This window comes from Delphinus delphis, chromosome 16 (assembly GCF_949987515.2).
Source record: "Delphinus delphis chromosome 16, mDelDel1.2, whole genome shotgun sequence".
NCBI classification, from domain to species: Eukaryota; Metazoa; Chordata; class Mammalia; order Artiodactyla; family Delphinidae; genus Delphinus; species Delphinus delphis.
Genome location: NC_082698.1, coordinates 16203734 through 16217662, shown reverse-complemented (window position 1 = coordinate 16217662; position 13929 = coordinate 16203734).

Genomic DNA, 13929 nt, shown 5'->3' with positions numbered 1-13929 from the left:
GAGAACTAAATATTGAAATAGTTACAAAACAATGTGTTTTGTTAGTAAATTACGCTTAAACCTGGGAGTCTGAGTAAAAATTAAAGTTTGGTACCTCTCTAGCAAGCAATTGAACTAAAAGTTTCTCCCTAGCAAAAAAATACAGAATTAGAAGATTTTTTAAATTACAGTGTACTAAAACAAGACAATCCTTTAAAACAAATGTCTATATTTTAATTTTTAACCATTTAAAGCCAAAGATACTTCTGAGTCAAAACTTCTTTTGCCAATTCTTCAATGGAATAGTGGTTCTAACTTTTGCCAAGTAACCCATTTTAATTGTCATTGATTATTCCTTGTAGACATTAGACTGATGTTTGCTCATCTTACTTTTCTTTCCTTTATCACCTCCGCTCTTAGCATCCCACTTGGCTATAGATCTTCTGCACCAAACCTTCATGTAAAAGAACTTGGTTCTTTCTTCCTGTGGCCAATCCTGGCACAACTTCATTCCCCTCCTAAACATATTTGCTTGTTCATTCATGCATTGAACCAATATGGATTGATCATCTTCTGTGTCTCAGAGGTTGTTTTAGTTTCAAGGTCATTGTCTTGGAAGAGTTCCTTCCTTTTCTGACCCATAAATGTTACGCTGGTGACCCAAAGAAGCAAGTGTTGCCCTGCCTTGTTTTCCCAAACATTCTCCCTGAAACCATTTGGGGTGTAACGCTTCCTGCTGCTATTCCTACAATTCTCCGCCACTGGTTTCTATTTGTACTTGGCTAAGTGCTCTTCCTTCCCATTTTTGTTCCTGCCCTTTTAAAGTCCGAGAGCATCAAAGGATGTCCTGTGCAGCCTCTGCTTTTACTAGCTCCCTTCCCTTTCCTCCTGCAAGAGGATCACTTGCAATTGCAGATTCAGAGTGACATTTCTGAGAGTGTCCCAACCCTCTTGGGACATGAGTCATTTGAAAGTCTCTGACCGTGACATCTGCCCTATCTCTCCTCTGACCTTTGGGAAATCTGCTTCCTTAAAGTCTAGGTTGTGTGTTTCCACTGCAAAACTTTCCCTGTCCTTGGCTCTCATGAACTCATAAATGGATTTTGGATCCAGGCAGCCATGAATTTGAATCCTGGCTCTACCCCATGAATTTGAATCCTGGCTCAGACCCATCTCTGCCCACCTCTGCAATCCCATCAGATGTCTCTCTCTGGATCTCTCCCCTACTACCTTGAAATCTCCATTGGCTTTCAATAAATGAATGGCTTTGAATGAATGAATGAATGAAATGCCAAGACTTACAGGCAAGTAAATCTTGATACAAGATTTTCAGGTAAAAATTTTTAGAAGAATTAAAGGCTCTTCTGGAAAAAAATGCCTATAAAAATAAGAGCATAATCCTAGAACTAATGAAAAGTATTTGTTTAAAATTTCCTCAAAGGTGCTTGGGTGACACACATACCCATTCCTGAAAATTGCAGAACTCCTTGTTTGAAAAAGTATTCATGAAGAACCTAGGGGCAAGACAGGAATAAAGACACAGACCTACTAGAGAATGGACTTGAGGATATGGGGAGGGGGAAGGGTAAGCTGTGACAATGTGAGAGAGTGGCATGGACATATATACACCACCAAACGTAAAATAGATAGCTAGTGGGAAGCAGCCGCGTAGCACAGGGAGATCAGCTATGTGCTTTGTGACTGCCTGGAGGGGTGGGATAGGGAGGGTGGGAGGGAGGGAGATGCAAGAGGGAAGAGATATGGGAACATATGTATATGTATGACTGATTCACTTTGTTATAAAGCAGAAACTAACACGCCATTGTAAAGCAATTATACTCCAATAAACATGTTAAAAAAAAAGTATTCACACTGCCATACCTAAGGAGAGAATTCACACCTATTTGAAAGTTAATTTGTACACACACACACACACACACAACTGAAAACACTGTCAATATTCCTAGGAAGGAAAAATGAGAGGGATGTGGGCTCATAGAGAAAGCTCTTTCTCCTAAGTTAGAAGACAATCATGTACTGCATCTTTTAGGTATTGGCATGGTGACCAAGTTGACCAAGATCTTATTTCAGGCTACCACAAACTTACTGTGATTTTTTTACAAGCAGCTCAACATCTTAGTGCCTCTAACTTTGTCTCTCCTCCCCTCAGGTTGGATAATTGACATTTAGCAAGATAATTTCCAAGATGTTATACTATGTTATTTTGAAGAGAGGTGTCACATACGTAAATCCAAACCTATACTGAAGTATAGAAAATTTCAGTACTATAGTCACTGGGAGCAATGAGAGATGTGCATGTCCTAGGAGTGTCTGAATCAATTACCTTAATAGGGTGAACTATAGCTATAATGAGGATTCTAAGGGTTGTCTGCTTGAGTTATAAAAAAAATATGCTGGATCAAATATTTCAGAAAATCTAATGCCATGATTGTAAGTTACTATTACTCAAAAAATTAAACATAGAGTTAACATATGACCTAGCAATTCCACTCCTAGGTGTATTCCAAGAGAACTGAAAACAAACCTTCAGATTTGTATGTAAATGTCCATAGCAGCGTTATTCATAAGAGTCAAAAAGTGGAAACATGTCCATCAAAAGGCCCACATGTCCATCAAATAATAAATGGATAAATAAAATGTGATACATTCATATCATGGAATATTTTGGGATAAAAAGAAATGAAGTACTGATACATGCTATAACATGGACGAAACTTGAAAATATTATGCCAAATGCAAGAAGCCAATAACAAAGCATCATATATTGCATTATTTCTATTTATATAAAATATACAGAATAAGAAAATCTATAGAGATAGAAATAGATTGGTGGCTGCTGAAGGCTGAAGATGATGGGGTAGGGGGAAATTAGGGACTGATGGCTAAGGGATAAAGTGTTTCTTTTGGGAGTGATGAAAATATTCTAGAATTGACTGTGGTGATGGTTGCACAGCTCTGTGAATATGTTAAAAGTCATTGAATGGCACATTTTAAATGGATGAATTGGATGATACGTGAATTACATCTCGGTAAAGTTGTTAAAAGCAATAATCATATGCTATTTTCCCTAAATCATTTCTTCATCCCATTTTAAGAGGAGGATTCAGCATGTTAAATTAGAATCAATAAATCAATGCTGTCTTGTTAAATGCCATCATATATTTAGACTTGTTTTTGTTTTTGTTTTTGGGTTTTTTTTGCGGTACGCGGGCCTCTCACTGCTGTGGCCTCTCCTGTTGCGGAGCACAGGCTCCGGACGCGCAGGCTCAGCGGCCATGGCTCACGAGCCCAGTCGCTCCGCGGCATGTGGGATCTTCCCGGACCGGGGCACAAACCCGTGTCCCCTGCATCGGCAGGCGGACTCTCAACCACTGCGCCACCAGGGAAGCCCTCTTTTAAGTTTTTTAATATTTAGATTTATTCCCCAATGATAGATAAAACGTCACTTTGATTAAAAATTATGTTCTTACTATGGTGGTGTTCAATCACCATAGCGAATGGTCTTGATCTTGTACTTGCTTCTTGTCACGCTCTCAGCTGTAGCTCTAAGCTCTCTGGTATGGTCTGAACTTGACCTTGAGATAATGACAGCCCCAGTATGTTGCCAATGTCATGCCGGAGTTGTGACCAACAATAGCCATAATTGTGTCCGAACAGTCTTAATATTCAACAATGTCGAACAGGACTCTCAGGGGTGCATTGCGTTGGCGTAACTGAATTTGATGACGTTGGCTGCTCTTTCTGGCAAGTGTTCTAGATTAGTTTTTATTTTGAGGTTTTGCCCTTTTAAGTGTAGGAGTATCTTCTACAATCTTCTCGAGTCTCTGTTTTCCAAGTAGATAATCATTTTAATGGCCTGGTTGCTCCTATTCTGGCTAAGGAAAGGGATTTGTTTCCAAAGACTTCAAAGAGTGTGGTGCTTTTGCCTAGACATGGTGGCTTTTTTTTAAAAGAATGTCAAAGAATATACTGCTGTTATTATTTTAAAATAAAACAAAACAAAACCACAACGTTCCTTAGAGTCATTGCAAGTGTGTATTTCACTTCACGGTTATAGATTTTATTAACTTTGAGTAAAATTATTATTACACAATCCCATGTAGTGAAAAAGACACACAAATCATACTAAATGTTTTAAATATTCCAAAAGAGAAGATACTTAGGCCAATGACAGGGCTTACAATACTTATGAAACACAAATGTATTAATTCCCATAGAATCATAAGTACTGGCCCCATCAAAAAATGGCAATAATAAGTGGTATAAAAATGCCACTTGGATTGAATTACTGACTTAATTTTCCTTTCCTTAATTGTAATAAAGTCTGTGATGCTAACACCAGGAAGTGTGTCACTAGCTTTTGTTTTGTTCGTAGTTTATGTATTCCATACAAAAGCAAGCTGGGAACAGATTTTATTGGGGAAGAAGAGTAATCTATTCCTTTCCGCAAAACTCAAACCAAGACGAATTCAAAGTTCCCCCAAATAACTGCTCTGTAGATTATAAACAAGAACTGGAATTCCAAGCATGAATCACTCATCCCTTTGAGTAAGTGATCAGGAACTCTAAAGCCCTGGAGAATGGGGACCACTGTGAACTCTGGAGCAGAAGGCAGGGCTGTGCAGCTTTGGGTGCCGTGGAGTGGACAGGTAGTGAAAGCGTCAGAAAGAGGAAAAGTGTCAATAGGACAGTGAGTGCTTAAACTCAGACACAAATTCTAGCAGAAGAAGCAGGTGGCTGTGTTTCCACCTCCAATCACCGACAAAATGATTCACCAAACTGAGGTCTCTGGGAGGAATAATGGATTAAAAACCACTTTTCATCAATTCTCCTAACACACATGACAGTTACAGACCCAGGCCAAGGGTCAAAGACCAAGGGTCAAGTGTCTGGGGGCCTTTAAAACTGTCCTGGGAGTGCTATACTGGACTCCCTCTAGACACCAAGATGAACCCATCTCATTTCCTTTTAAAAAATTAATAATATTTAACTTTCCTAATATAAAAATAACTAAATTATGCCTTATAGAATAAAACCCAGAAAAGTATAAAGAAAATAATCAAATTACCTATAATCATTCTGCTCTGAAATAATCACTGTTAACATTTTAGTGTTTTTCCTTAAAATGGTTTCCTACACAGATATGGTCATAGGTCATAACAAAATTGGAACCTTGATAAATATCCAGTTTTGTACTTGCTTTTTCACTTAGCATTATATTGTGAGCCTTTCCTCACATCATTCAATAGCCTTAGAAACATGATTTTTAATGGCTGCGTACTATTCTATCACATGGATACAGCAGAATTAACTATATCCCTACCTTAGACATTTAGATCGTTTTCAACTTTTCATTATTATAAATCGTTCTGTAATGAACACTCCTCCTAACTTATTTTTTAACAACCTAGGGGGAATCTTTGTGTCTTGCGTGGGTAGAATTACTAACACAGCAAGAAGAAATACGGCACTACATAACTGGAAAGACGTTTCAAAAGACAGTCCATCAAAGGTTTTGACCCCTGTGCTCCTGAGGGAGCAGTTCCGTGGAATACACACAAAATCATCCCTCATTTGCCCATCATTTTAGGACTTGAGACTCCACTTGCTCTTGAAAAACACTGTGGATGCAACACAGTGTTTTTCAGTCAACAACTATATCCCTCTTATCAGGTGGCCAAGTCTTGCACACAAGCAGCAGCAAGAACTTTCTGATGAGGAGGCACCGGGTAGCATTTGCCAAACGTGCCGGGACCGTGACAAAACGGCAAAGGACGGAAAGGAGTCTGCTCTCCACTGCCTTTTACTTAGCTGTTTGCTTTTGTTGTGGAAAAACATACATAACACAAAACTTACCGTTTTCACCATTTGTAAGTAGACAATCGAGTGGCATCACGTACATTCACATTGTCGTGCAACCATAGTTATCCTTTTCCAGAAATTTTTCGCCCTGCAAAACTTAAACTCTGCACCCGTTAAACAATAGCTTCCCATTTCCCTCTCCTCCCAGATACTGGCACCTGCTCTAGGCACCTCATATCAATGGAATCACACAGTATTTGTCCTCTGGTGTCTGGCTCCTTTCAGGCATAATGTTTTCAAGGCTCTTCCATGTAGTACCACACGTCAGAATTTTATCCCATTGCACGGGAACACCACATTCTGTTTATTCATACAAAAAATGCTGATGGACATTTAGGGTGTTTCCACTTTTTGACAATTATGAATAATGCTGCAATTTTTCACACAATTGTACATTCATGTGCAAGTGTCTGCTTGAGACTTTGCTTTCATTTCTTTTGGGTGTATACCTAGCAGTGGAATTGCTGGGTCATATTGGTAAGTCTATGTTTAATTTTTTTAAGGAACCACCAAACTGTTTTCCACAGCATTGCACCATTTTACATTCCTACCAGCAACACAAGAGGGTTCCCATTTCCCTACCTCTTCATTGACACTTGTTATTATTTTCCTTGTTTTCTAGCCATCCTAATGGGTATAAGGTGGTTTTGATTTGCATTTCCTTAATGACCAATGACATTGGGCATCTTTTCATGTGCTCATTGGTCATTTGTGTATCTTCTTTGGAGAAATGTCTCTTCAAGTCTTTTGCCCATTTTTGAAATGGATTGCTGGAGGAATCTGCGTTTGCTGGGACAGACAAGACACTCAGCATCACAGTGCTTTCCACACAGAGCATTTGGTGGCAAGGAACAGATATGGATTCTCAAAAAAGCACCATTAAGAAGAGGGTTACTATGAGGCAAAGGGGGCCCCTCTTGGGATCCTGGTACAGGAAGTTCAGTGGGCCTCCGGGACCTGGAAAGGCATCAGATGGCTACCCTGTCCCTGTCCCTCTCTGGGGACAGTGTAGTCCCGTCTCTGCCCCTCCCTGCTTATCCGCTCCTCCCTGTGTGAGGCACTTCACCTCTGCTTCCCATCCGCAGCCTCAGTGTCTGGCTTCCCAGGACACATGCCCAAGCCTCATCTTCACATGACCTTAGAGCTCCAGGGGCCCCCATGAGACTCCAGCTTCTCTGTCCCCTCATTCAGCATTTCTCCTCTGAGGTCAGGAGCCCCTGGGGCCCAATCAGCTGTGGCAAACACTGTCAAATTGGCCCCTGCCTTCATGGAGGGCTGTGGATAGAAAGCAACTCCAAGGAAGGGCATATGGGGGTGGCAGCAATGGCTGCACTTAGCACCCAGAGGAACGTTTCAAAGCTGTTCACAACTAATACACATTATTTATTATGCCCATTTCTTAAGCCCCCAAGAGTATTCTACACTTGATATTATTTGTCTTCGACTTAACGTACTGGCCTTTCAGGGAGAACAGCTGTAATGTTCCAAAGGCACCCTTCAGTGTTGGCGTGACGGCAGCATGTCCAATGCTGAGAACAGTTAATAGCCGGTGGCTGCGTTTCAGTTCCAGAGGCTGAATGTTGATCTCAGCAAGGCAAACTTGCTTGATCCAGAATGTTTCTATATGAATGTGCTTTGCTGTCAGCTGGTCTCCCTGGTGTTAAATGCAAGCTATATTCTCTCCCCATCTTTTCATTAGGTTCAAAAGGGAAAAGGGCAATCGTATTACTTGAGAGTAGTTAGAACATGCAGAAGCCAAAGAGGGCAGCACGTAAGAGCAGGCTCTGGAGTCAGCCCAGGTGGGACCCAAATGCCCTGGTGAAAAGTGAGGTTTTAGTCATTATTTACAAATCACTGCTGACCAGTAGTGCAGCTAATAAGAGATGATGTCTTGTAATTAGGACAAGATCCTTTCGTCTGTTTGAAATGTAAACCAAGGGTAAGTTGCGAGTGTTCTCACTGTTCGTCCCAGCCCCTCTGTCTTTGGATGAGGCATCTGCTTAAAGGCTGTCCTTATTAGTCTCTGTGAAAAGGAGAAACTTCCCAAAGGAGAGGACAGTCCTGTTTTTCTTCGTCAGATGATGACAGATCCAATCAAAACCCTTTTCCCATTAGATGGTGCCTTAGGAGGGAAACCCTGTGAAGGGTAAAATGGGTCAGGTGGGCAATCAGAGACAGAGAAATTCAAGAAAACACCTATTGGCAGGTACACTTGGAGGACGTTTCCCCCAGGATGCGGGGGAGTAAGGTGGGCTGGCATACTGTATTTTTTATTACCGTGTCTTTAAAAAAATGTAATAGACATTATTTTTTAGAGCAGTTTTAGGTTGGCAGAAAAATGGAGCAGATAGTACAGAGAATCCCCTTATCCCCTCTCCCCTCACACAAAGTATCTCCTGTTATTTCCATCCGGCATCAGTGTGGTACATGTGCTACAACTGATGAGCCAAAATTGATTAACCAATATTATTAACGGAAGTCCCTAGTTTACATTAGGGTTCACTCTTTGTGTTGTACATTCCATGGGTTTTAACATACGTGAAAATGTCACGTATCCACCATTATCATACAGATTAATTTCATTGACCTAAAAATCCCCTGTACTCCATCTATTCACTCCTGTCCCCTCCTTGAAACATTGTCAACCATCGATAATTTTACTATCTCTGGTTTTGCCACTATGCTTTTTAATGAAAATTTCTGGAACAGTCAGGCACACTGGTCAGGATGGGATTAGAAGAGCAATGGTCTTGGTTTACGAGCACATCCTTACTTTGTGCTGGGTACTCTCTCAAGCACTGGACAAAAGTGAGCTCACCTAATTCTCATAATAACCTAGAAGCCATTATTATCCCATTTTAAAGATGAGGAATTAAGACTTAGCAAATTGGTTAAGCTATTCAGGTTACACCGCTCGGAGGGAGTAGGACTGGGCCTAGAACACGGACAGACTATAGTGACTACACTTAACGCCTGCACTCCTGGCCCCCATTTCTGACTGTTCTAAAATTAACATTAGGACTATTTTTCCTCTTGAACCAAATGAAAAGATATGCAGATGTTATGACTTACTACTATTATCATAGATTTGCTTCATTGGTCTTAAAATCTAAAAGTTTCTTTAGAATATAACATGTACATTGGAAAAAATAATCACGCTTCTTTTTGCTTTAAAATGAAGTTACTTAGCAAAAGTAGACAAATGGGACGATGTAAAACTTTAAAACTTTTGTGCATCAATCAGAGAAGAAAAAGACATAAAAGGAATCCAAATCGGAAAAGAAGAGGTAAAGCTGTCACTGTTTGCAGATGACATGATACTATACATAGAGAATCCTAGAGATGTTACCAGAAAACTACTAGAGCTAATCAATGAATTTGGTAAAGTAGCAGGATACAAAATTTATGCACAGAAATCTCTGGCATTCCTATACACTAATGATGAAAAATCTGAAAGTGAAATTAAGAAAACACTCCGATTCACCATTGCAACAAAAAGAATAAAATATCTAGGAATAAACCTACCTAAGGAGACAAAAGACCTGTATGTAGAAAATTATAAGACAATGATGAAAGAAATTAAAGATGATACAAATAGATGGGGAGATATACCATGTTCTTAGATTGGAAGAATCAACATTGTGAAAATGACTCTACAACCCAAAGCAATCTACAGATTCAATGCAATCCCTATCCAACTACCACTGGCATTTTTCACAGAACTAGAACAAAAAATTTCACAATTTGTATGGAAACACAAAAGACCCCGAATAGCCAAAGCAATCTTGAGAACGAAAAATGGAGCTGGAGGAATCAGGCTCCCTGACTTCAGACTATACTACAAAGCTACAGTAATCAAGACAGTATGGTACTGGCACAAAAACAGAAATATAGATCAATGGAACAGGATAGAAAGCCCAGAGATAAACCCATGCACATATGGTCACCTTATCTTTGATAAAGGAGGCAAGAATATACAGTGGAGAAAAGACAGCCTCTTCAATAAGTGGTGCTGGGAAAACTGGACAGGTACATGTAAAAGTATGAAATTAGAACACTCCCTAACACCATACACAAAAATAAACTCAAAATGGATTAAAGGGGCTTCCCTGGTGGTGCAGTGGTTGAGAGTCTGCCTGCCGATACAGGGGACACGGGTTCGTGCCCCGGTTCAGGAAGATCCCACATGCCACGGAGCGGCTAGGCCCGTGAGCCATGGCTGCTGAGCCTGCACGTCCGGAGCCTGTGCTCTGCAACGGGAGAGGCCACAACAGTGAGAGGCCCACATACCGCAAAAAAAAAAAAAAGGATTAAAGACCTAAATGTAAGGCCAGACACTATCAAACTCTTAGAGGAAAACATAGGCAGAACACTCTATGACATAAATCACAGCAAGATCCTTTTTGACCCACCTCCTAGAGAAATGGAAATAAAAACAAAAATAAACAAATGGGACCTAATGAAACTTCAAAGCTTTTGCACAGCAAAGGAAACCAAAAACAAGACCAAAAGACAACCCTCAGAATGGGAGAAAATATTTGCAAATGAAGCAACTGACAAAGGATTAATCTCCAAAATTTATAAGCAGCTCATGCAGCTCAATAACAAGAAAACAAACAACCCAATCCAAAAATGGGCAGAAGATCTAAACAGACACTTCTCCAAAGAAGATATACAGATTGCCAACAAACACATGAAAGAATGCTCAACATCACTAATCATCAGAGAAATGAAAATTAAAACCACAATGAGATATCACCTCACACCCACTAGGATGACTACTATCAAAAAACAAGAAAATAACAATTGTTGGCAAGAATGTTGAGAAACTGGAACACTTGTGCACTATTGGTGGGATTCCAAAATGATGCAACTGCCATGGAATATAGTATGGAAATTCCTCAAAAAATTAAAAATAGAACCACCATGTGATCCAGCAATTCTACTTCTGGGTATATACCTAAAAGAATTGAAAGTAGGTCCCAAAAAGATGTTTGCACACCTATGTTCATAGCAGCACTATTCACAATAGCCAAGGTATGGAAGCAACACAAATGTCCACCAACTGATGAGTAGGTAAACAAAATATGGTATATACATACAATGGAATATTATTCTGCCTTAAAAAGGAAGGAAATCCTGTCACATGCTACAACATGGATGAACCTTGAGGACATTATGATAAGTGAAATAAGTCAGTCACAAAAAGACAAATACAGTATGATTCCACTTACATGAGTTGTCTAAGGTAGACAAATTCATAGAAATAGAAAGTAAAATAGAGATTACTAGGGGCTAGGGAAGGGGGAAAAGGACAGTTATTGTTTAGTAAGGTATAAAAGTTCAGATTTGCAAGATGAAAAAGTTCTGGAGCTGTTTCACGGCAATTTGAATATACTTACCACTACTGAACTATACACTTAAAAGTGGTTAAGACAATACAGTTTGTGTTTTTTACCATAATTCTTTAAAATGAAGTTACCTAAGGAACTCGAGCAGGTATTTGTATACCAGTGTTCAGAGCAGCATTATTCATAATTGCCGGAAGGTGGAAAGAGCCCAAATGACCATCGACACGTGAATGGATAAACAAAATGTGGTATAGCTATGTGATGGCATACTCATTCAGCCTTAAAAAGGAATGAAATTATGACATATGCTACAAAGTGAATGAACCTGAAAAACATTAAGCCTAGTGAAAGAAAGAAGACACAAAAGGACAGACACCGTGTGACTCCACTTCTATGAGGTGCCTAGAGTCGTCAGGTTCAGGGACTGGATGGTGGCTGCTAGAGGCTGGGGGAGGGGAAGAGGAGTTGTGCTTAATGGGGACAGAGTTTCAGTTTTGCAAGATGACAAAGTTCTGGAAATGGATGTTGGTGATGGTTGCATAAAACTGTGAATGTTTGTAATGCCATTGAACTGTCCGCTTAAATATGGTTAAAATTTGTTATATATATTTTACCACAATTTTTTTAAATGGGGAAAAAAAATGAAGTTTCCTAACTTTTCTTCTTCTAAGGGAACCTGCCTGATCAAAATGCTTAACTGCCATAGGACATGTGTCCAGGAGGAGAACAGCTTAAGCTGGAGACTATTGCTCTGTGGCTTTCTCAGAAGTCACATGTAGAATCTAAGACTCATGGCAGATCTCGCTGTCATTAAATTCCAAGTTGTGTTAGATGCTTCATCAGAGAGAAGGAATAAGCAACTGGAAGCCAAGGAAAGATGAGCAAAGGCCTGCTTCCTTGACCAACTAGTGGCTCCCAAGATTCAAGGAGTTGTAAAGATCAGCTCACTTGATGTTCACAACAGCCCCATTTTACCTACAGGCAGACTGAGGCACAGGCACTTTGAAGTCAACTTGCCCCAAGTCACACATGGCTGGTGGTAAGCAGGGCAGGGATCCAAACCCAGATGGTCTGACCCGAGAGGCCACATTCTTGACCACTTGCTATTCTGCCCTAGAGGAGGTAAGAGGCTGAGAAACCAAAGACATGAATGCAAATAAGGGACAAGAAAGTAAGGGCTTGCCCAGCCTTACCAGGTGCAAATGTTAGCTCGTTCAACTACGGCACCCAACTCTAGGATGCGGTTCCCGTTTCTGTAGTCAAGGAACCTCTGGTCCAGAGACTGTTAAGCCAGCTTCTCTGGGTCCCACAGCCAGCGAGCCCCATTCAGACTCACCAACCCCAGTTGCTGTTGTGGTTAGAAAATACAGGGTTCTCCCCATTTTGCCATTTCTCAGAGGCAGGAATGGCCCAGATTGCTAGAGCTGTTTCCTAATTTAAAAAATGTTAGACCCCAACACTTCCTAATTGTGGGGTGCTTTGACCATTTCACCTCTTTCCCCTAGACCAAGAGATCTCAGGGAGAGACCGAAATGACCAAGGTCAAAGTGATGGGCAGTCCCGGTCTGAGCCCCGCGAGAGTCTTTCTTGGGTGGCGGAAACTATGAGGCTGGAGGAAAACGTTGAAAATGGGAATCCACCAACGTGGAAGGCTTTACTCAAGATTTTTAAAGTTAAATACTGTGGGAAACGGCGGCAGATGGGGGGAACATATTGCAGGAATGGGGCTGCACAACTGCCGGCACCGTGGAACTTGGACCAAGGCAAGGAAAGCCACAGGCTCCCAGGTCGCTCGAATGCAACTGGAGAAAATGTGGAATCATTTGTTGTGGCCGAGAGCAGTTAAACTTGTCACACACGCTAGTGAGCTCAGGATACCCAAGGAAATAGACCTCCAGCCAAACCCGGCAGCAGCCAGAGGTGAGAGCAACACGGCTTCTCCCAAAGGCAGAAGTGAGGAGCATCAGGGCCCAGGGCCTTTTCCGGAAGGGTTATCTTGGATGGCTCCGGCAGGGGGTCACTCCGGTCAGCCACGGTGGCTGGTGACGCGTCGATGCCTGGACAGAATCAGCCATCAGGTCTGCTCGTCTCCCTTCCACATTCGCAATGTTCTCCTCTGCCTCCCAAGGCTGCCTTCCTGGGCCAGAAGCCCATCACCTCTCGCCTGCTGCCAGATGGAGCTCACATCTGCCCAGTGACTCCCCTGCTCGGAAACCTCCTACAGAACAAACCTCCAACTCCTCAGCTTAGCCCCCCACATTGATCTCCCCAACAACTTGCCACGGCTGCCAGGTCGGTCTGCCTCCAGGTCATGACTACAATGTCATGACTTCCTCAGGAGAGGGATTATGTCTGTACCTGACAGATTCTCCATTAATGTGTGCTGGATCAGCACGGCCAAGTGCACATGCTTTCGAGTCAGAAAACCTGAGTTGGAATTTTGGTTCCACCACTTAATGGCTTGGGTAAGTTAACTAACCCCTCTGAGCCCCATTTTCAATGTTGGCAAATGAGGGTCAGGGTGTCTATTTCATTGGTTCTTTTTGAGAATTAAATGGAACAAAGTATATAAAATGATTAGTCAATAATAAACTCTCAATAAATGCTTTTAAAAAAAATTTAGTTAATAATAAACTCTCAATAAATGCTTTCTCAAAAAATTTTTTTAGTCAATAATAAACTCTCAATAAATGCTCTTTAGATAGGCAGGCCTCTG